This window comes from Cavia porcellus, unplaced genomic scaffold (assembly GCF_034190915.1).
Source record: "Cavia porcellus strain 051 isolate PalLab524CR breed Dunkin Hartley unplaced genomic scaffold, mCavPor4.1 scaffold_24, whole genome shotgun sequence".
Taxonomy (NCBI): Eukaryota; Metazoa; Chordata; class Mammalia; order Rodentia; family Caviidae; genus Cavia; species Cavia porcellus.
In genome coordinates, this window is record NW_026947507.1 from 16,973,654 (window position 1) to 16,995,966 (window position 22,313).

Sequence of the window (22,313 nt, forward strand, 5' to 3'; positions counted from 1 at the left end):
TAAATACAGATCTGCAGGGCCCACTGACAGCTACATATAATTCTATTATTGAATATTACATGATTCTTGTAAACAAACTTTTATTCTTGGCACCTATTTATCTTCCTTTTTATTCCAGGCCATTACAAACAGTTCAGAAAATAATATTCATCTCTTCACAACCAGCTGATTATATCATTAAACTACATTTTAATTTAAAAAATAACAAAGTACATATATTTTTAATGTTTTGTTTAATATTGTAAGACTGCCTTGCAGAAAGACTATATATCGTTATACCCGGATAATGATATATGCATGTCTGCTTCCTTACACTCTCACATGGTTGCATTTTATGATACTTTCAGTGTTTAACAACAGATAAAAAGCAAAGAATGGCCTTTGTCACTGCTGTGTCAAAGTGTAAATATCAGCGTTTTACTGTCCTTCATTACAAGTGATGACTGCAACTTAAGAGGCTTTCAACATCCTTGACCCTGTCCTTCGTTCTGATCTCTATCATTCCCCAAACCATGCTCTGTTTATTCCTTACACACTAGAATCAGGGAGGCTGTGAAAGACAAAGCTCGGAAATTGTAATGACACCTTTTTAATATTCCATTAAAATATAATACACGCTTTGTATTTGATTTGCGTTTCTTCAGTTATGGCGAAGACTTTTTACTGATCATTTGCATTTTCTTGTATTGTTTACTAAACTTTTTATAAGTCTAGAAGGGTATTTATCTTTGGTTTTTAAGATAGTCTTTTTTTATTCTATTGGTGATAAGAATCTTTGTTACTACATATTAACATTCCATATATTGATAAATATACTTCTGCATGGATACTATTCATTATCACACTCTTTAAATAGAATTTTATAATGAATCTAGGTATTTACAAGAACATGACTGCTTTCCTATTAACACCAATAGTCCTTCTCTTCCTTTATATATTTTCCAAATGTACTATATATTTATATTCATTGCTTTTTTTGAGGCATGCACAATCATACCTGGTTTCCAAATGTACTTTAAAACTACTTGAAAAATTAAGAAACCTTAACTAAATTTTACTTGAATTTAACTTGAATACATCTAGTACTTTTTAGAGAATACAATCTTTACTGGTTTAAACTGTCTACTCATGGTAGTAGTAGTATAAATAGGAATAGTTGAATGAATAGCAAACAGTAATACAAAGTTTAGTCTGCATAAGATGATTTTCCAAATACCTAATACAATGGGTTTATTCATCACAAAATCTCTGTAAATGAGAAACTGTTGTCTGTTTTCAGATGAGGAAATTGAGACAGAAAATTTAGATAACTTAACATTCTTCAAATAGCTAGTAAACACTACAGCCAGCATTTCCGACAGGAAATTTGAAAAGACGGCCCCAGACTAGTTCTGAAATTTAAGAATTTTTCTTCATATCCTATTCTGTTTTCTGTAGCTTTACAATTTTCTTCACCTGAGATCCTTTGATCTTGTGCTCATACATTTTCTTTTATAGCTGCAGTTTTTAATTATTATATTTACCAATTTTGGCAGCCCAAATACTTTTCATTATCCATTTTTAAATGAGTAATGCATTGCATGTTCACTGTTTCTAATTATATTTTAGTCATTTTATGTTTTGACAGTTATTAACAGGTAAATAATGACTTCCTTATTCCTAATGTTTATATATTTTTATTTTGTGTTCCCTTTCCTAATAACCCTAGAATACCATAACTAATCTATTAGAAATAGACATTAAAATCACTTATCTTTTGTTACATGATCATACAGGATTTTCCAATTTTAACAGTATTGTCACATCATTTTATATAATCAATTAGGAAAACTTTTTGCTTCCTCAGTAATGTCCAATAGTTAAATTATAATAGGCTTAATGACAACTGCAGAAATTCAAGAATGAAAGTTTTCTTGCATGGTACTATGTGCTTAGAATAGTGCAAAGAACAGTCTTTCCAGTAGTGAACCTATTTTTGGCACTCTTTGAGACTATTATTAATAACCCCTAAAATGGTATACATATTTGATACAGATTTCATCCCTGTTATTTCTGATTCTACATTCTTTCACATTATTTTTTTGCTTCTTTTATCATTCAAGTGTTCTTAACTGTATTTATTGATTTCAAAGAGTAAGTTTCTGGATCTACTTTCAAATCCTGTTACTCTGCCTAACTCAACGATTATGGATATAGATACATAAACATCTATAGATATCATTCTAAAAGCCTTAATTTTGTTCTGCTGCTATTGTTTAGATAAGTAATTTATTCACTTTTTTATTTAATAAATAAATACATGAGATGATTTTTTTTTTACTACAATTTGGGTACACATACAGAATCTATATGTAGCATTTATAACATTTAAGTCTGCAAGTACAGTTTCTGTTTATTCACTTATGGTTTGTTACTTCTAAATTTTTAACATTTGAAACTAGAGTGTATTCTGTTGCTACAAAGTTTCATAATTTGCTGAATAGTTTATTGTGTTGGTGCTGTGTGCATGCACATGTGTGTCTATTTATGGTGTCATAAATAAGATTTATAGCTTGCTTCTCAGTAAAATTTGTTTTGCTAGATTGTGCAGCATAAAATTCACCATTAATATGGTGATTATATTAGTACGACCATCCCTGATACAATTTACTTTTTAAATTCTAATTTTGATCATCTAAATAAAGCATTCTAAATTCAACTACTGTTAAGATTTTGTCACTTTTTCCTTAGGTTGGTAGCATTTCTGTTACCAATTTTAATACTGTGTTATAAATTAAAATGATATTTAGGGGAAGTGTGTATTTTGTTGAAATTTTATGAGGAAGATTCTAGAAAATAATCAAAAACATTTCTTTCCTACCTCTCAATACTTTAGGAAAAAATCTATGAAATTTTTATTTGCATCCACAACTTGTACCCATTAAAATGTGTCCAAAAGAAGAAAAATACTTTAAAGTATGAATCAGATGTTGGGAAGTTCTGAATCTGTTCCAAACTAATGTGCAGTAATAGTAGTCCTGGTGATCTGTATTATTTACAGTAATAGTGTCCTGGTGATCTATATTACTTAATGATAATCAAATCCAAATATACTTACCTAAGTTATCATATTTTATTCTTTCCATGAAGGAGGGATCTAAGAAATAATTCATACTTATCTTTCTTACAGTATTATAATTTCAAAGGTTGTATGTCTCATTTTAGTTTCTAACATTGCTTCATAGAAAAACTTCTTCATGCTAATTAGAAGTTATTTAAACCTCACTACACTCAAAATACACATACCAGATTCTGTTTCCCCCAACTTCAAATCACTGCATCTATCTGTCTGTCTGTCTGTCTATATCTATCTCTACTTGTTTGTTGCAAAAGAATAGGTGAGAGAACAAAAAATAAATAGACAATGAGCGTTAGCAACTACACAAGCAATGTATCTATACTGCATAGCATGTATCTAACCCCCTAACAGGTCTTGATGGTATGCTTAAATTTAACACTTTAATCTCTACCAAGAGTGACCATTCCCGCCATTATAGAATGAATACTGTCTTCAAAATGTTATCTTCAAATTCTAATCCACAATGCCTATAAATGTGACCTCACTTGAAAATAAACAATTTTTGTAGCCACAAATAAATTAAGGATATTGAGATGAATCATCTTGGATTTAAGATACACACCAAACAATGTGCCTTTTGTTGTAATCAGTATAAGCACAGGAAGATACAATAGAAGCCAGCACGGAGGAGGAATCCCACAAGCATAACACACCAAGGTAGCAATTGGAGTCATGCTCGCCTATGTCAAGGAACACTACATATTCTAAGCCATTGCGATAAGAGGAGCCATGAAACAGATTCCATTTCAGGGATTACAGTAAGAACTAAACTCTCAGCATCTTCATTTTTTATTTCTGTTTTCCAGTATTGCAAGAGAACAAAATTCTGTTCTTTAAGCCACTTTTAAGTTTATGTAGTTTTTATGGTTCCCTACCAAACTAATAAAGCCACCACCCTGACTTGCTTCTATTCAGCACTCTGATCTCCTTCAAAGCAGTTACAGTTCCTCCACATCTCCCAAAGATGTAATTAAGAATTTGTTGTGATTAACTTCCCAATTAACTAAAAAAAGTAGTGAAACCTTAGTGAACGCCTGAAGAAGAATGCACATATATTGTTACAAGAAATTGTCTTTGCCTTCTAGACACAACACTGCTTCATTTTTAAAGTTTTGAACAGGCTCTGAAGCAACACAAGCCTACAGAAACTGAAGGACTTAGATGTGAAAGTAGGCTGCTAAAGAATGCTACAGCAGGGCAGAAATTCAGGGTCAACGATGAAAAAACAATATTTCATTTAGTATAATTAGTAATGCTATGCAAGTAAACTACTGTTTTATGCTGAGAAAAAAGACACAGAACATGAAAATTTAAATTTTCAAATTTTATATTACCAAGCCAAATTTCTTTAGATGATGTTATATTGTATTTATCAGATTTCCCTATCATAAAACTTTGATATTCCACAAATTTCATACAGAAAAATTCTTGCATACTCCAGCAGTGAGTTTTAATCTGTACCCAAGACCTTAATTCAGTAAACTGTGGCTGGTTTCTCCTAAGGTCTAGCTCTGAGAACTTTCAATATATCAATCTAGGTGCTTACTAACATCCATAACAGAGATCATCCCAGGACAGAATATTGAGATGAAATGCTAGGAGCAGGAGCATAGTGAACTCTCAACCAAGGTAAGAAAGGGAGGAATCTCAGCATTTAAGGAAAGGTCACAAGTGATCAAAACACCAGCCAGGCCACTACCAAGGAGGCTGAAGCAGAAAGACCCAAAGTTTGGTCCCATCCTAAATAACTTAGGAACTTAGCAAGACCCCTCCCAAAATAAAATATAAAACAGCTGTGGATGTAGCTTAGCACAAGGATCCTGGATCCAATCTTTCAAACCAAAAATAAAAAACATGTAGGCAGCGAGAAAAGGATCTGTCTCCCAGCAGAGAACAGGAGGGTTGGGTCAGCCAGGTACAAAGTTGAGGGAAAATGAAGCCCATGGTCCAGAAACAGAACTTCTTACAGAAGACATAGAGACTAAGGAAAAGATGACATTGCTTGAAATTAGTGCACATTGAGAATGAAATAATTTTAATTGCACCATGTGATTATCTTTTTAGGAGGAAACCAGAGGGGAAAATGTATTTAATGGGAAGGCAATGGGTTAAAGAAAAAAATTAATAATAATTCTGAAAAAGCAGGTTTCTTCAGCTCTTGCTGAGTAAAACAAAGTATTTGAAAATACTTAAAAGGAAATGGTCAGAAGGCTTTCAGGAAGAGACTATTTAATTTCTAAAGTAAACACATCATTTGCACGTATTTTTCTTTAAATGTGATGGTCAATAAAATTAGAAGGCTCAAAGGGAAGGCCTTTATAATTGCTCTAGCCTAATTAGAACTTACCTACCCTAGAGTCTCTAGTTCTCACTAGTTAAGGAAGAACAAGAGAAAAAAAAAAAATACTGGAAAAAATAAGAACAGAAAATCTGATTAAATGTTAAGCATTAAAGTCACAGGCACATAACTTCTTCTAGAAAAGCCATGCTTACCTCAGATTTCTACCATGAATACTGGGAACTTTTCAAAGTTTTCTGACTCTATAAAAGAACAGCAGATAATTGGAATTATTATACCAGGATTATTAGGAAAATTGTCTGCTGCTGAACTTTTATCTGGAACTTACACTTAACATCTGATACAACTAACTTAAACAGATAATTTTAAAAGGCAAAAAAAAATTGAAAACAAAGCTTCAAGAGAAACTCAATAGTTTTCACAAATATGGAGGAATAAAAGTGCTATAAGCAGAAAGATTTTTTTTTTGAGAAACAATCCCTAGATAATCAAGTTAAAGTAGTACGTTAAAACATATGGAATTATTGCAACAAAGACAAATGTAACTCTTAAATTCATATTATAGGTATGCTAAATACCTTTAAAATTTGTTTCATTAAAAAAAAAACATCTATTAGAAAGACCTTTTTTTTTTTTTTTTTTTTTTTGAAATTGAAAGACTGGGAACACATTGTTAAAAATCAAATCAAAAATAGTGGCACATATTTAAATATATTTAAACTTAAATAAATAAGAAGTGTACTGGAATGCTAGCCTATAATTTACCGTGAAGGAACAAAAAGTTTGTGCAAAAATGAATGTAAGTACATTTTCAAAAAGAGAAACAGTGAAAATAAGATGAAATGTCACAGGGAAGTAAGTGTAGTTACACATGCCATTACCTATGCTGGCCGTGAAATGCTACACTCAGAGAACACGAAGAGAATGTGAACTGCGCTCTGCTTTGAGCTTTAGTACAAGTAACTAACTCTATTATGAAATGTTCCTGTAAGAAAACAAACAACGAAAACAAATAAGCTGCTTTGCTCTTGGCATTGAGTCAGCTGATGCTGATAAATCATGGAAATATATAGACTTGTCTTTATTCCTATAAATACTTTATGTTTTTTCCAAAATCAGCAGCAGAATTACAATGATAAATGTTTATTATGTATACATTGTTAAAGTTCCTTGGTTTATATGTAAGGAAACAAGAAGTAATGATATTAAATAATCACCAAGATAACATAGACTTTCAGTGAAAAGTAAATCATAGATTGCAGTATTCAGTACCATATATATGATTTTTTTTACTTTATTTTATTTTACTTTTTTGAGACAGGGTCTCACTATGCAGTTCAAGCTGCGCTGGAGCTCACTTTGTAGCCCAGGTTGGTTTTGAAATTGCAATGATCCTCTTGCTTCAGCCTCCTGAGTGGTGAGATTACAGGCATGCGTCACCACATCCAACTCATATGTATGATGTTAAAATATTAAAAAATTTTAATCAGTGATTCACTTAACAACCACTCACAGTAGTATGGAGGGTCTAATTATATGTGAAAATTCTTATAAATTGTATTGTATTGTTAACTATATTGAAATTAAGTAAATTAAAAATATCTTCTGCTATATTAAATTCATTGAAAATTTACCTAAATAAATCTGTTGAATGTGAAAAAAATACAAAAAACAATAAAACTGTTCATTTAGCTTCTTTCTAATGAAAATATGTTAAGTGGAATATCCAACAATAAGAGACTGGTAAACTCTGATAAATCTGTATAAGGAAATAACGTGGCAAAAAACTATGATATGAAAGATGATTACAGATGGATTTTGATTTTTACAAAGTTAATGTAAAATAAACTAAAAATATAGTAAAAATACATGAGATATATACATTATGTGTATCACATTATTATTCATATTTATTTTACATACAGCTATGAATTTTGTGTGATATTTGTACTTGGAGTAATATATTAATACCTTATTGAACTAAGAACCATTTCATATATCAGAAAAGGAATGAAAAAATCATATAGGAAATGTAATGAAATAATGAACACTGATTAAAATGAATAAACTAGTTTTAAGGACATGAATTAAATATCTTTAAAACATTGAATAAAAAAGCAAACTAAAAGCATACATGAGTGAATGCATAATAATCTTAATAAGTGGATTCTAAATTTATCTTCCAATTTTAGTATAATAATTATTATGGTGATATTTTTAATGTTGAGTTTTGCTTCTGCATGAGTAAAAAATTAAAACTCCTAATCAATGTCACAAATATGTTTTGAAACATTTTCTTTCTGATGATATATTTCCCTACTTCTGTTTTTACTAATTTTTTGTTGTCAGTATTTTAGTTTGCCATATTTTCATGCTGCTTTTAAAAGTAGCATTAAACAAAAGGAAAATATTTTTTTACACTTTGTGTTTTATCATTGTAGTCCTTGCAAGATAAGTAATATGAGGGCCTCTACCTGGTTACTGATTGATAGTTCTCAGAAGTAGCACTATATTGTTGACCCTGATTTTACAGGTTTGATTTGCAGTGTATCTTCATTGTACCTAGCTAATTATATTTTGAAATGATGACTCACACTACTAATATGCACAAAGAAAGGATATATATAATCCAATGTGTTCGTTTATTAACTTGGAATCAAAATATAAGAATCAAGGTGTTTGAACTATAGGAGCACGAAAACAGCCTCCCTAAATAAAAGATATGATTACATAGATAACTGGCAGCTGCTTGATAAGCACTAAAGTGGAATGTATGAAACAATATGCTCTTAATATCATCAGAACATGCAAGCTTGTTGCATCAAGCATCACAAAGCTAGCATCTATTTTCTTGTCTATTGAGGACCTGCATCTGGGTATTATTAAACTTTGCCTTTTTTGATTTTGTTTGCACATTTTCTAAAGACATGAGAAACATTTGTCTCATGGATAACGTGAACACTCTTGATATGATTTAGAGCTGTTGGCTTCAGAACATATTCTTTACTTTTTGGTAGGGTTTTTTGTATGGATTTGGTCTCACACTATGATCTGCATCTGATACATTATTTCTTGACTTTTTCATTTTTAAATCTTGAGATTTTTGAGATATATTGCTACTAATTTTTCCTACAAGCACAATATTTGTTGATTTTATTATTAGCAACAATATTTAATAAAGGGTGATTCATTTTTCAAACAAGACTATGTCTTTTGACATTGTCCAGAAAAAAAACATTTTTAAATAAATCTCTCCACATATGATTAACCAAATAACGGGAAAAAAAGACTGTAAATCTTTATATTATACTATATACCTAGAAAAACACTGTTCTTAATGTTTTTACTCATGAATTTGTCATAGAAATGTAAACATGAATTTTCAATAATTTCACTTTTTTTTTCAAAAATTCAGCCTAGGAAAAGAAGTGTTTCAAATAAAGTACAGTTTGATTTTAGAGTTGCTACATACAAAATGAATTCAAATAAAACAAATTAAAATGAACTAACCAGCTTCCAGAAATAGGAAAGGCAAAGAATTTTATCACATCATTACAACTTTAATCTAAACATTTGGAAATCATATTATTGAACATTTCAAAAGTAAAGGGAAATTTAAAAAAAAAAGAAACAGGAGAAGTTAGTACATAACATTGTTTGTGTAAAATAAATACACTGCTTTAAGGGTGAATTCTCTTTTAAAGATGCTTTATAATTTCAATACATTCTTTCTAATGTATGATCATTATTTTAATGTTTCACTTAAATTATTTGTATATGCAATCTTTAATTGTATTAAGCCATTTTAAGAAGTTACAATTTCAAGTTTTAGAACAGATTAAAATTTGAAATCGCCAATATTAAAATTATTAGCAGAGGTGTACAGTTTTTACTTAAATAGACAAAAATCATCATCTGTGATAGTTCTAGTAGAGCATTTCAGAATAAAATTTCTGAAAATTAGTAATAGAAAAATCAAAACTCAGACCTATCAGCATCACTTTGAGCAATGTACTATATTCTTTCAAACTTAGTAAAAAATATTGGGATGTGTAATTTTTTTGTAGTTTGGATTGCATCACCACACAAACATTTCATTTAACAGAAATTTATCAGTCATGTAATTCTTTTTGTCTACTTTGTTCAAATTAGTATTTTCACTGTTTCAAAGCCAAACATTAATCAGAAGAATTATTTTACTTAAATACTATTAGATTTATTAAAGATCAAAATATACAATGAACATAAAATAAATATAACTGACCTGTTATTGAAGTAAAACTATTACATTTAGGTTTTGATCCTATAGTTATCAGTACAGTTTTGACATTGTGAGTACTAAATTCAATGCCCTTGAATAATTGTAGGGAAAAATGTACTTTAAGGCTAATACTGTATCATACATACTTATTTTTGAATCAAAATAAAGTTGATAGTACTTAAGTTTACTTGCTTTGATTATTATAAACAAAGTAACATTTTAGTAAATATTGTTGGAATATGAATCAAGAAAAAAATATGCTTGAAGGTAAAATTAATCTCAGGATACCTCAAAAATCTCAGTTTAAAACACAAAAAATCTAGACATAATGTATCAGAGGAGATTTCTAAATTTGAGACCAAATCTAAACAAAAAGAACCTCTACAAAAAAAAAAAAAAAACAGTTTGTTCTCAAGGCAGCAGCTATAAGCATATTAATAATGTTCACACTATCAATTATTTAGAGCAAAATAAACTGTGCTGCATTTCAAAGAATTGTGATAACTATGAATAAGGGACTTCATAGTATGACACATAAAAAATAAATTTTCTATTTTTGAAAATAAGTATCTTATGCAACAATCAAGAATGCAAGATATATTAGTATGCTTAATCTGATCGTAAAACAAACATTTTGCATAAGAAGATACCACTTGCCATATAAACTTAAATATCGAATTCCTGAAACAATGAGGTAAAAAAATTGTTTCCTATCAAAATAAAAACACTATTGTTATTAACCCCTTAATTATCTTGTGCCTATTTGATCTTGAAAAATGACAGTATAAGGATTTCTTATTTAATGACAATAAATCAAGGATAGGAAAAACTTAGCATTGGTATTTACTGAACAGTTAATTTTACATTTGTATTTTATATAAATTTTATCAAGCTTATGAAATATTTTATTATGGTAAATACACTTTGGAAAAATGCTTATGAACAGAAATTGGCATGTTTAGTTTTTAATATTTGTTGAACAAGATACCATTAATTCTCAGGATGTTTTACTGATAGCACATATTAGCAAAGAAAATTTAAAAATACACTAGAAGTATCATTTCTAACTTTCACATATGCTGAGATATGGACTTTTTATTTAGTTAGGCTGCTATTAATTTCATATACAATTACAACACAAACTAATAAAAATTCCTTTTAAAAATAATTTCTAAAATCTTCCTCACCAACATTTTTTTATAGTTAGTAGAAAACTAGTCAAAATTGGCCCATGTTAATGTCACCATATTGCTGAAATGTATTTTTTTTAACTCAGGAGAATAAATCATTGTGCTTTACTTAACACTTAATGAGTAATGAGGTTGGACTATTGGACAAAAAATAAGTATTGCTGCAATCCATTAATGAATTAATATTTGGGACTATTTTTAAATGTTAAAACTAAATTCATTTAGGAAATTGGCCTTATAATGCAGAGGGATATTTTCATGATACAAGGGTTTCCTTTTACCCTGCTCTCTGATCTTACAGGTCTACATGCACCAGTTTAGTAAACCTCTAAATGCAGATCAGTGATGTTTTGGTTATTTTGCACAATAACAGTCTCAGTCTCAATATTAATATCAAAAATATCAGTCATACAACAATTATGGATCAATATTTATTACAAAAGTCTAGTAAAAGCCCAGAATGTTCCTTATATAATGTAATTTACCAAGCATACAGAGTTGAATAAAATCTTAATGTCTTAATTTAGAAAAAAATTAGTAGAAAAACAGTAAGTGTACATATACATATATATCTGTATGTAAAAATGAATACTAACATAAGCTTTTAAAACACTATTATTAAGTGTTTCAACTTTCCAGGAGGATTATACCTGTCCATTGTAATACAAATTGGTCATATATTTTACAGTCTTTAAAATGTTCGTATGGGAAATATAAATCAATATTCTGGAGTACAGATGTGATTTAAAGAAATTAAAATTATAACATATATAGCTATAAGAATGTTGGGGAGTTGGGTAACTGTTTTCTTCTAACAATAATGTTGAACTCCCTCATAGTACTTCGATCTTTTGATTATTCCTCTTCATCCCTCCCAAATCTTCCTGAAAATAATGATTAGCAAGATGTGTTAATACTAATAATTCAAATTTATGAGTCTGCCAAGTACTTTACACAAAACTTAATAAAAATTTGTAATAATTTTGATCCATTCCCCTTCGTTCAGTAATAAGTTCTAAATATAGGTACTATACAATATGAAAGATAAGTTTTTTAGCATTATCAAGGTTTCTCTATTTTGGTCTTGTTCACTGGTTTTAGTTGTTAAATAACATCATCGTAAGTATCATACTTAGTACATTTTACTTACAATTTATCATTATTTTATAGTAGTTGAGCAGTAGGAAGCTTATCTAATCGTATTTTTATAGCCAAAAGTTTCTAAACCCATAATGTAGAACTAGTAGAAATCCCTTTTAAAAACCACACAGGGGAACTGTCTGAAGGCGCTAAGGATTCAAAAAGAATTCAGGACAATCAGTGAAGTAAGATCTACCCCTAAATATCATATGAGCAAACTGTACTTATGCTAGAAATGTTTGTACACATCATAAAATATATATCTCATAAAATATTCATTATAAAGCACATATATTGCATCAATATTTAAGCTATAATCTACGTAAAGCTTTATAGAAAGAAGTACTGGGTAAAATGAAGAGTTCCTGAAGTAAAAGTATTTGTACCCAATGCATCACCAACAATTAAATGCTCAATTGTTGTAGTCAAAGTAGCACACATTATTTGAAGTAATTCTTTAGAAGATAATTTCTGGTAAGATTTATATTCTAAGATGCATTTTAACAGCCATGCTCATTCAATCTATATTAAAATATTTTCTTATATGTATTATTTACACTTAAACTTTTTCTTTTAATTAAAAAATAATGGGATCTCCCTAAGGAACAACCAGGCTTTAAATATATATGCTTTTTCTATAAATTATAAGTGAAAAAGCATGCCGTACTATACTTTACACTACAAGAGAAATCTAACAAGCAGGTGACAAGACAGAAATAAAAGGATAAAAGCTTTCATTTTTTTTTTTGCTTGATCTTCACTGACTGACAAATCTTTTTTTATCTCTTAGGTGAAATTAGTGGAGAAAAACAAAACTCACTCCTACAGCACATTCTATCAATCTCTCTATATGTTTCTCTTAAAGCTTAATTTATTTGAATTATATTGAAGATTAACTGAACAGCCACATTGCATGATGCAAAGAAAAAATTACCTAATATAGCTATGACACAATAAAGTCCTGGAGATGGAAAGAAAATATAAATAATGCATAAAGTGGAATAAAATGTTTAGTAAATGAAATCTGAACACTTGCCAATGTTTCAAACATTATCATGAGGTTTAAGTTAAATATAAGTGCATTATTTAGCAGATAACCATTTTTGACAACTGTGTTTTTCAAATACTAGTTTAAAGTACTTTTAAAATTCTTCAATTCAGTACCATACTACTGTGAAAACCAAGAGCAGGAATAATAGTAACTACCTATGAATATACATAAGTATCTTTCAGATCTTCTCTCCATAGACTTGAGTTCTACTTCACCTGTGTTACATGATTCTACCATTCAATTCAACTTCGTTGATGAAGTTCATTACTCTATGGAGAGTATAAAGCAATTAGTTTTTTAAATTTAAAACTATCTACAATTTATGATTGTTATATCTATATTTACCAACATTTTATTTATATTGAATTTACAGAAAAGCTTATGAATGAATCCAGTTTTCTTAGAAAATATGTATGACACAAGTAACAATCATAGCAAACCCATTTCTAATATTAATTTTACTAAATTAACATTGCTATTACGAGTTGATTTTAAAGTGTCAATAAGAATTATAAAGAACGTTGCATGTTTAAGAACTTAGTAAATGGCTCATTTTTATGACACAAAACTTTCAGCACCTTACTTTGAAACTCTTTTTATTTATTTTTCTTTATGAAGGAGCATAACTTCTAATGGGTGAAATTTAGAAAACTCCATGATCATTTAATCTTTGTGGCAACAGGCAAGGTAGAATAAGTTCTTCAGAAAGGTAGTTATACTATTTGATGATAGAGTTCCATGCCTTCCTGAACACTATATGAATAAGAGGAAGGAGGCACAGTTAAGCCCTTTTCTATAGACATTATCTGATGATTTAGAAAACAGTCACATAGGTTTCAGAAATTTGTGCACTCACTGGAAAGCATGATTAATTGAAATGATTACTGGTGCCACATTTTGCAAAGGTAACTTGCTTGTCTCTATGTTTCTCAAAATGTTTGCTACATAGCAGTAACTTTTTAATTACTACATAATGATATTGAAATAAGAGCTAGTTGGACCTTTCAGAATAAGCAAACTTCTACATCATGGTAAAATGTGGAGCAGAACACAGCAAAAGGAGAGAAACACTGAATATGACTAGACTAGAAACAAGAACAGCTCTCTTTCCTGAAACTGCAGCAGACCACAGAAATTGCTTAAGCTTTCTCTGCTCTGTCAATAAAATGGGTAACACACTATTCTACATAAACTTCAAAGTAATTGTGGTAGAGTAGTCACTACCAGTAAAGTTTTTAAATTTATTCATGAAGGCTGATTGTTTATCCACATTTCTAGTGTTATCATAATTGTCCACACACAGATACAGAAAGGCAGCTTTTGAGGGGTTTTGCCTCTGTGTTTGAAGATAAGATTCATGGGCTCAGTTCATACCAGTTCTAAATTTCCTGTTATTCTTGGAAAGCAAGACTAGTTGACTATTAGCTTACCAGTCACTAAAAAGTTTAACTTTCCTCAACTACCTTAAGCAATAAATATACCTACCTATTTGCAACATTTACAAAAAAAAAAAAAAATTAGTGGCATTCTGAAAAGTGCTCAAAATAATATTTGCTTACTTTCAAATACAATTTTATATAGTTATTTATAATTTATTTATAATGCAAAGATTAAGCTTGATATTAATGCAAGAAAGAATTCTTCCACACACACAGTGTACCACGGGACCAGCTAATATTTGTGAATGAAATCCTACTCTAATATGTACACAAAACTCTTTATAAATGCTTTATGAAAGAAAATAACTTAAGAGGTTTAAATTTTCTACAGATGTACTCCAATCATATTCCACTTGTCAGGAATTTTTTTCCAAAGATAACAAAAATCCAGTGTGTCTACCAAAGTAAGCTCCCTAGCATCATCACAATTAAATAAGGATAAAGGAGTCTTGTATTAGTTCTAGTAGAATTTTCCACTGCTCCATCTGCTGGATATGCCTTCATCTTCTCCACCAAGTGGTAACCTCTAAAAAGTAACATGAACTAATTCAGCAGGTGGCTTCAAAAGGCTGAAGCACGTTACTTAGAAAACTTATAATGACTTTTTACATCTTTTGTTTCACTAAGAATTCCTACTTCTTGAGGAAAAAAGTAAGGAATGGAGGAAGGGAAAAAGGAAGAGAGGGAGGGAGGGAAAACATGCCCATAACCAGCAGGAAGGATACATTTCACGTTAGGTGATACATTACAAACAACTGGCTAGCTATTCACTGCAGGCTTGCACACTTGCTCTCACAGTGCTGATTTTGACATTTCTGTGAGAAGCCTTTTAGTTGTTCATCTAATCTAGGGATGAAAATTCTTTTATTAAAAATAAAAGTTTTACAGAGACTGCCTGTCAGTGAACACATAACATCACAAAAGGGAATCATGACACTCTCAGTAGGATTTACCCAGCGATGGAGAGCCCTTAGATTTTCCCCCGCTGCAGCATCTTTGCAGACTGCTCCAGAGTGGCTCTCCGACGCGGCAGCCTCACTTTCCTCTTTCTCCTAATCACAAATGGGACAATGTGCAGCAGCTGCCACTGGCCAAGCCGCTATCACTGAAGCCACGGAGGCTGCTGCTTCACAACCGTGGCTGCTCCTGAAAAGAAAGGGTTACTACTCCTCTCCGGGACTCCAGTGGCTGCAAACTTCCTCTGCTTTCCAGGTGTCTTTTCTGCAAACTTGTGCGTCCTTGCGCGCACAAGGTCCACGGAAAACCATTACAGGCATCACAGAGATCATAATGAAGGACACCCACGGAAGGTAAGACCTGCGAATCGTTAAGAAACGCAGGGAACCCCGGCTTTCAGCACATCTCCCCCACCACCACCACCCCCGAGCTCGCACTAGCAAAGGTGCCCACGCTACACGTAGGGCGGCTGCCGCTGCCACGGGCGTGTGTAAGGTGGAGGTAAAGTTTGACTGATGACGAGCACTCCTGGTAGGGGAAGAATACGGGCAGCCAAAGAGACACGCGGCTGTGCTCGCGGAGAAGCCTGCAGGAAAGTGTCACGTACCTTTCTGCAGTTGCCAGGCGAGAGGCTGAGCAGAGTCGGCGGAGGCGGCGGGGCGAGCGTCCAGCCCCGGCCGCGGGCGCCCTCCGGGGTGCGCGGAGCCTCGGCCGCTGCCGCTGCGCCTGGGCGCCGAGCCGAGCCCTCGGGGGCGCCAAGGGCTCCGGGCCGCGCCAGTCACTTGGCCCAGAGAAGTTGGGCAGCCTCGGCCGCGGCCTCCGCAGGCGGGGAGAGCAACACGTTTAGTTTGAACTTTGCAGCTCCGGTCCCAGCAAATACACACTCACGCACACACACGCGCGCGAGGAGAGCCTCTCACAGGCGGGCGGACGGGCGCCGGCGGCTCTCTGCCGCGTCTTTCCCTCTCCCTCGCTCTTATTGGCGCGGAGGTTATTGTTTTATTTATTTATTTCCTCCGCGCGTCTCCGTCCCTCCGCCCCCGCCTCCCTCCCTTCCCCTCCTCCGTCCCCTCCTCCTTCTCCTCCTCCTCCTCCCGCGTCCGCGAGGCTGGCGGCAGCGTCGCTCCCGCTGCAGTGTTGCGGGGCTGCGCGCGCGGTGAGGGCGGCCCGGCGGGGCGGGGCGGGGCACGGAGACGGCGGGCGGGCGGGAGCGCGGGCGCCGAGGGCCGGCGGGCGAGGGCTCCGAGCTGCTCGCCGCCTGCTGCCTGCCGCGGGGTGAAGCCGCGGACCCCGCGCCGGACCTCCCCGCCGGCCGCGAGCAGCTGAGGCGCTGCCGCCTGTGCGCCCCGCTCCGCCGCGACCTCCACGCGGCGCAGCCCCGCGCCAGCGCCGCCCGCGTCCTCCGTGGCGCCCCCGATGCTCCCCGCGACCCCTCGGGGGCGCCGAGGTGCGCGCCGCCACCTTTAGCCTCGAAGAAGCGAGTTTTATGTGGGGGTTTTGCCCCCCTTTTTTAAATGGTGTTGTGAGTGCTGCGCAGTCAGGCCCCTCTGACTCTGGGAAGCTGCTGTACCCCGCGCGGCGCGGCGCGGCACCCCGCGGTTGGCGGGCTTCTCCCCTTCAGCAAATGGAGGTGGTCTGCGCGCCACGGCCCCGGGCGCAGTTCGGGGCGCCAGCACTGTACGCCCAACGCCTACCGGCTCCGGGCCGGCAGTGTCTTTGCTGCTATGCTTAGCCCCAAACTGGGCTCTCCAATGATAACTGACCGCTGGGGCCACCGCCTTTCACTCAGCCGCCGGGTTCCCAAACCTGGGGAAAAGGACCTAAAAAAGCAGCCGCCCTCCCCCCACCTTAGGCTACCTGGGAGCTGCACTGGAGAGAGCCGATTCCCGTTCCTGAAAATCTTTCCTCCACTTCTGACCCCACTTCTGAGCAGCTTTCCACCGCACATCCTTTTCAGACTCCCGTTAGGTAAACCAGTTTGGCGTTTATTTATTTATTTTTAATTTTGTATTGGTTGGAGTTATTTTTGTTGTTGTTGTTGTTCTGTTTTCTTTTGGGGGGTTATTTTCCATTTATTTATTTATTTGGTTCCTGATCTCAGTCAATAGAAAGAGGGAAATATGAAAAGGAAGTAATCCTAGAATGGACCTTGAGAAATACAATCCTAAACCAAGTATAATCTCAAAGGACAGGACGTAAAGCTCGCCGCTTGTATTTCCAAGCAGAATTCCTTCCTCAGCACTTTGCTCTCTAGAGTCCTTCAGTCTTCGGCTTCATTTTATGAAGATTCTAGTTATAGAAACTAAAATAGAGTACTTACTGTTATCGCTTTATGTGCATATACACCGTATGAGCTATATAGGTACATTAATTTTTTCCGAGGCTATCTTTTAATTACTCTGAAATATGCCCATTAAACATTCATTTCGTTGTGTTTTCAGTTCCACGTTAAGTGTAAAAATACTCGTTAAATAGCCGGTATTTTCCTTCCTGCTTCGCATTTTCATTGACATTCCGAGTAAGCCCCCCAGAGGTCAGATGAGGAACAGGTGAGATCTTTCTGAAATAGTAGAAGATAGGGGTTAAAAAACATGTTCATTCTTTCAGCCTGTTATAGGTGTTCTCTTGCTCCAGTTTTGTGTGCACTTGAGATCTTCAAAGAGGAAATGCCCGCGCGTGGGCCTCCAGCAAAACGCCCTTGCAGAACCATCCAGTTAATGAGAAAAGGAGCCACCCAGAGATGAATTTCAGACCCTCTACTGAATGGAGGATTCCGAGAGCCCATCCAAAGGCAGGAACTTCATTGGTCAGCTGAGTGGTGGACATGAAGGTCTGCCAGTTGCTGATGGCCTCTGTGCCGATGAGGTAATAAGATCTTTGTTCAAAAATCTGTGAGGACTGTAATTTTAAGCCCAGGATTTTGGAAGAATATGTATTTTACCGCATTTCTTCCCTGCTCCTGAAGTAGTGGGATTTTAACACTAGAAAAGGATTGACCCCTAGCTGACCTTGACATTGTAACTGAATTTTGTATAAAACTTCTACAGATATGGATGAATGGAAAGAGAGACAGAGAGAAATAGAGACAGAGAGACAGAGACAGAGATAATCCACATATTCTGAAATCCCATATTGTTCTAAAATCTTACTTGGACTGTTAGTCCTCCCTTGTCATCTGTCCCTTCCATCTCCACACACTTATCCTCACTGTGCTTCTAAAGTCCCATTTACGGAGGTTCAGAGGAGCTGCACTGTATACTGTCATGGCTACACTCAGTTTTACCATGACAATATACATTTGGTGTTAAGAATGATATTGACTCCACAAGCACCAAACTTCATAGCCCAAGATAGTAAATGCAGAAAAGATTAAAAGAGGAATTGATTTAATCATCACAAACAATTCAAAGTTTTAAGACATCTGTTATCTATAGACATCATGTATTTCAATGATTGTGTTTATTTGTGTGTTTTTTTTTACCCTGAGTTTAAGGCCTGATTTATATAAATTAAAAAGATGAATTAAAAATAGGTGAAATAAATTATAAATATATAAAGGAGCTGGTTTACCTTTTTATTTGTTAAAGATCACTGACTGAAAGAGAAAATAATATTGCATGATATTAGAGAATAACTTAAATCTTTAAGAAATTGTGTTTGGAAACACTAATCTACTCTCTAAATACAGTGTAAACTATATAACTGTTTTACACTGGTTACATTTATTTAAAGTATTTGATATTTTTGTCTTGAGCACAGAAAATAGAAATGATATAAAGTCCAAAGGAGAAGAAACTTCTGACCAAAAGCGAGGCAATTAGTGTGGGGCAGAGGTGGCCTGTTGAGAGATGTGGGAAACGTGGAGAGCGAGAGAAGCAGTGGAAAGCCTTCACTTCTGCGAAGAACATCAGCAGTCTTTAGAAAACTCATTCTTAGAAGTTCTTCTCTAGAGTTGCATTTAAGGATATTTGCCTGTACAGATGAGTGTTTTGTAGTCCTAACAAAAATCCATGAAATAAGGACATAAAAGCAGACTGATAATTTTCACTTTTGTATTTAAAAGATTCACTTCTATATGTTTCCATAGACAATTATATTTAATGCAAAAATTATAGCCAAATTTAGAAAAAAAATCTAGATTATTACACCTTTATCAAGAATCCCTGTTTTGCCACTAGTCACCTATTTTTTTCTCTGTATGTGTGTGTATGTGTGAATATGATTAGCATCTATTCTATAACATGCAATTATTTAGGTTTTAGAAGTGTAAACAGGCCTGAAATGGTGGCACATACCTGTGGTTTCAGCACTCAGGAAGCTGAGTGAGTTCTCTGTGAGTTCAAGGCCAGAATGGGCTACATAAGCAAATCCATGGCCAACCTGCCCTCCGTAGCTCTGCAGTGAGACTTTGTCGAAAAAAAAAAAAAAAAAAAAAAGTCCAATATAATAAAGTGACTTTACCTCCTTTAATAAGCCTAATGATTTTCAGTATTTTTGTCTAATACTGAAATATTACTTATTAAAAAATAACTACAAAAATTATTTAAAGATGTAGTATAAAATTTCTTTAATATAATCCCTAATATCATAAACTCATCTTTGACACGTGTTTGCACACTATATCCTTTGTACCCTACAACTGTCCTGTGCTCATCTCACTTGTCAGAGTTAAGGAGAAAGGTTCTCCATCCCTCTGTGTCTTCCTCCACTACCATCACTATCTCAGCTTTATTATTTTTTATTTTTCTTATCTCTGGTTATTACAATAAATACACTCAAGTCTTTGTGGAAATGACCAGGGAAACTCTGAACAAGTCCTTCAGTTATATCTGAATAAAGAGAAAAAGAAAGGCAGTGAGTTAGCTGTTAGAGATTCTAAGGTTCTTGAAATCTGGGTAATGAGAAAGTAGTTTTTCAGAAGGGAGAGTTGCTGTGTGTCTTTCCGATGACAAATGCAAAATTGCATGTATTGTGACTGTTCTTAATACTGGAGATATGAGCTGCTAAATACAGTCAAATTTGGAGACCAATGTATCCAACACTATACTCATATTCACAAGTCTCTCCCTCTTCCCCTTTTCCTGTCTCACAATCCCAGCCTCTTTTGATTCTTGTGCTAAAGATTCTTCCTTCCCCTTTGTATCATTATAAGTTCTGGTCATTCTGTCTCTGCTACACCTACTTTCTCAGACCCTCCATCTGTGTTAACTCTGACTCATCTTCAACCTCCACACAAAGACCAAAATTAAGACTACAAAAATGTCCTTGCCCAGTTCCGAGACTTCATTAGTTCTCAAACTATACTTTCCCAGCAGAGTAGAAGACAACTTGCAGTTTCATGTATCTGAGATATTTAATGGTTATATTTTCCTCAGCACTGGACTATATGCTCTGTAAGAGGAATTGTCATTGCATCAGAAGTTAGTGAAGTGCCTGAATATATAGTAGATTACCAAGATTACATAATTTTTAAATAAATATAAAAGTTGATATGATTCAAAAGAGTTATAGACAATATAGTGAAGTATTGAACAAGCCAGATATTATAGTGTAAGCAAAGTGACAAAAAACTTTTATCCAACTTAGTTCCATTTTGTCATAATTATTAAAACCCTAGTATTTTCCAGAGATGTTGTGGTATCTTTGTAAACATGATCCCTTTTTCACTGCAACTCTGTAGTGTTTTATTTCTGAAATCTTCACAAAAATGAAGCAGGACATTTTTTTTAAAAAGATATAAAATAATCCCTATTATTGGCTTTTTTATCTTTTTGTTTAGCATTTGATTTTTTCTACAAATGTTCAGCTATGTACTAAATCGATTTTGATGTCTTCAGTATAAAATTGGAAATGCCTTGGAGAAAACTGACATTATTATTAATATGGAGTGGATGAATGAGGAAGGGAAGACTAAATACAACTGAGACAATAATATAAAATAATTGGGTTAATATTATATTATTAAACACTTGTAAAACAAAGATTAGAATAGGACTTTTGATTTTAGAGGGTTCAATGAAAGTTACAAGACAGATTGTAGTAGAAAGTGACAAAATAGGATAGAATATAAAATGTGCCTTTCAGAAATTGAGATCAGAAATTGGAGGGGGACGTCAATAAAACAAAAACCACTTAGATCACATTCAGATGCAAAAGAAGGAGTTTCAAAGGTAAGTAAGTGGCCTGTGAAGCTATTGTCCTGAATAGAAAAAAGATGGTTTCTAAACTGCTGCTTGCCATTGCTACCTGCCTTTTCCAATCTGACTTAGTGAAAACAGTGTATTTGGAAATAGTTTGGCCTTACACACTGTTGTAATTGACCTTCTGAGATAGTCTTGACTTTCTAGCTTAGAGAGTTAAGAGCATTGTTGGTGCTGAAGACATAAAACAACGCTGAACAAGATTTCAGATACAAAATACAAGCAAATTCTGAATGTTCACCCATTAAGGGAGAGATGCAGAGATTTTGAAAACTTATTTAAGTTTTGTCATTGTTATACGGATTTTTTGAAATGTATCTTAATACAAATGTGATTTAAGAATTATTTCTCTCTTACATGTGCTGATGTATTTTATTTAACAATAAATAAAGCTAATTTCAAAATGTTCTCTTTTTTTTTTATTTGAGGACTACTATTATTTATTCCATGAGTTAAAAAAAGCCTTTGAAAAGGTGAAATTCATCAAACTGTTTTTCGGATAACTTATTTAAATATTACTTTTAATACCAATCTTCATTAAAATAAATTTAAGACAATAGTTCTGAAAATTGTGACTGAGAGGTGAGAAACCAAATTCAATGAAAACTGGGAATATCAAATGGACCCTTATTACCCTGAGTTCTACCTTGAATTTTCA

The 22,313-nt window shown here is 34.0% G+C and overlaps 1 protein-coding gene and 1 long non-coding RNA gene across 16 annotated transcripts in view; one reads left to right on the forward strand and one right to left on the reverse strand.

The window, feature by feature from the left end:
* Tenm3 (teneurin transmembrane protein 3) overlaps positions 1-16,472 on the reverse strand; it is a 2,467,413-nt gene extending 2,450,941 nt beyond the window's left edge. For 10 of the 15 annotated variants that reach the window (XM_063234699.1, XM_063234714.1, XM_063234711.1 and 7 more), the window contains exon 1: positions 16,063-16,471. The gene's annotated coding sequence lies outside the window, so the exon portion shown is untranslated. Of the gene's footprint in view, positions 1-5,611; positions 5,660-16,062 lie in introns of all 15 variants that reach the window. The other 5 variants (XM_063234704.1, XM_063234707.1, XM_063234713.1 and 2 more) reach the window with 3 other exon arrangements.
* Positions 16,473-16,674: 202 nt separating this feature from the next.
* LOC134472671 (uncharacterized) lies at positions 16,675-22,063 on the forward strand. The gene is made up of 3 exons (XR_010042579.1): positions 16,675-17,423; positions 18,063-18,320; positions 19,215-22,063. It is a non-coding gene; the product is annotated as an uncharacterized LOC134472671 (long non-coding RNA).
* The last annotated feature ends 250 nt before the right edge of the window (positions 22,064-22,313 follow it).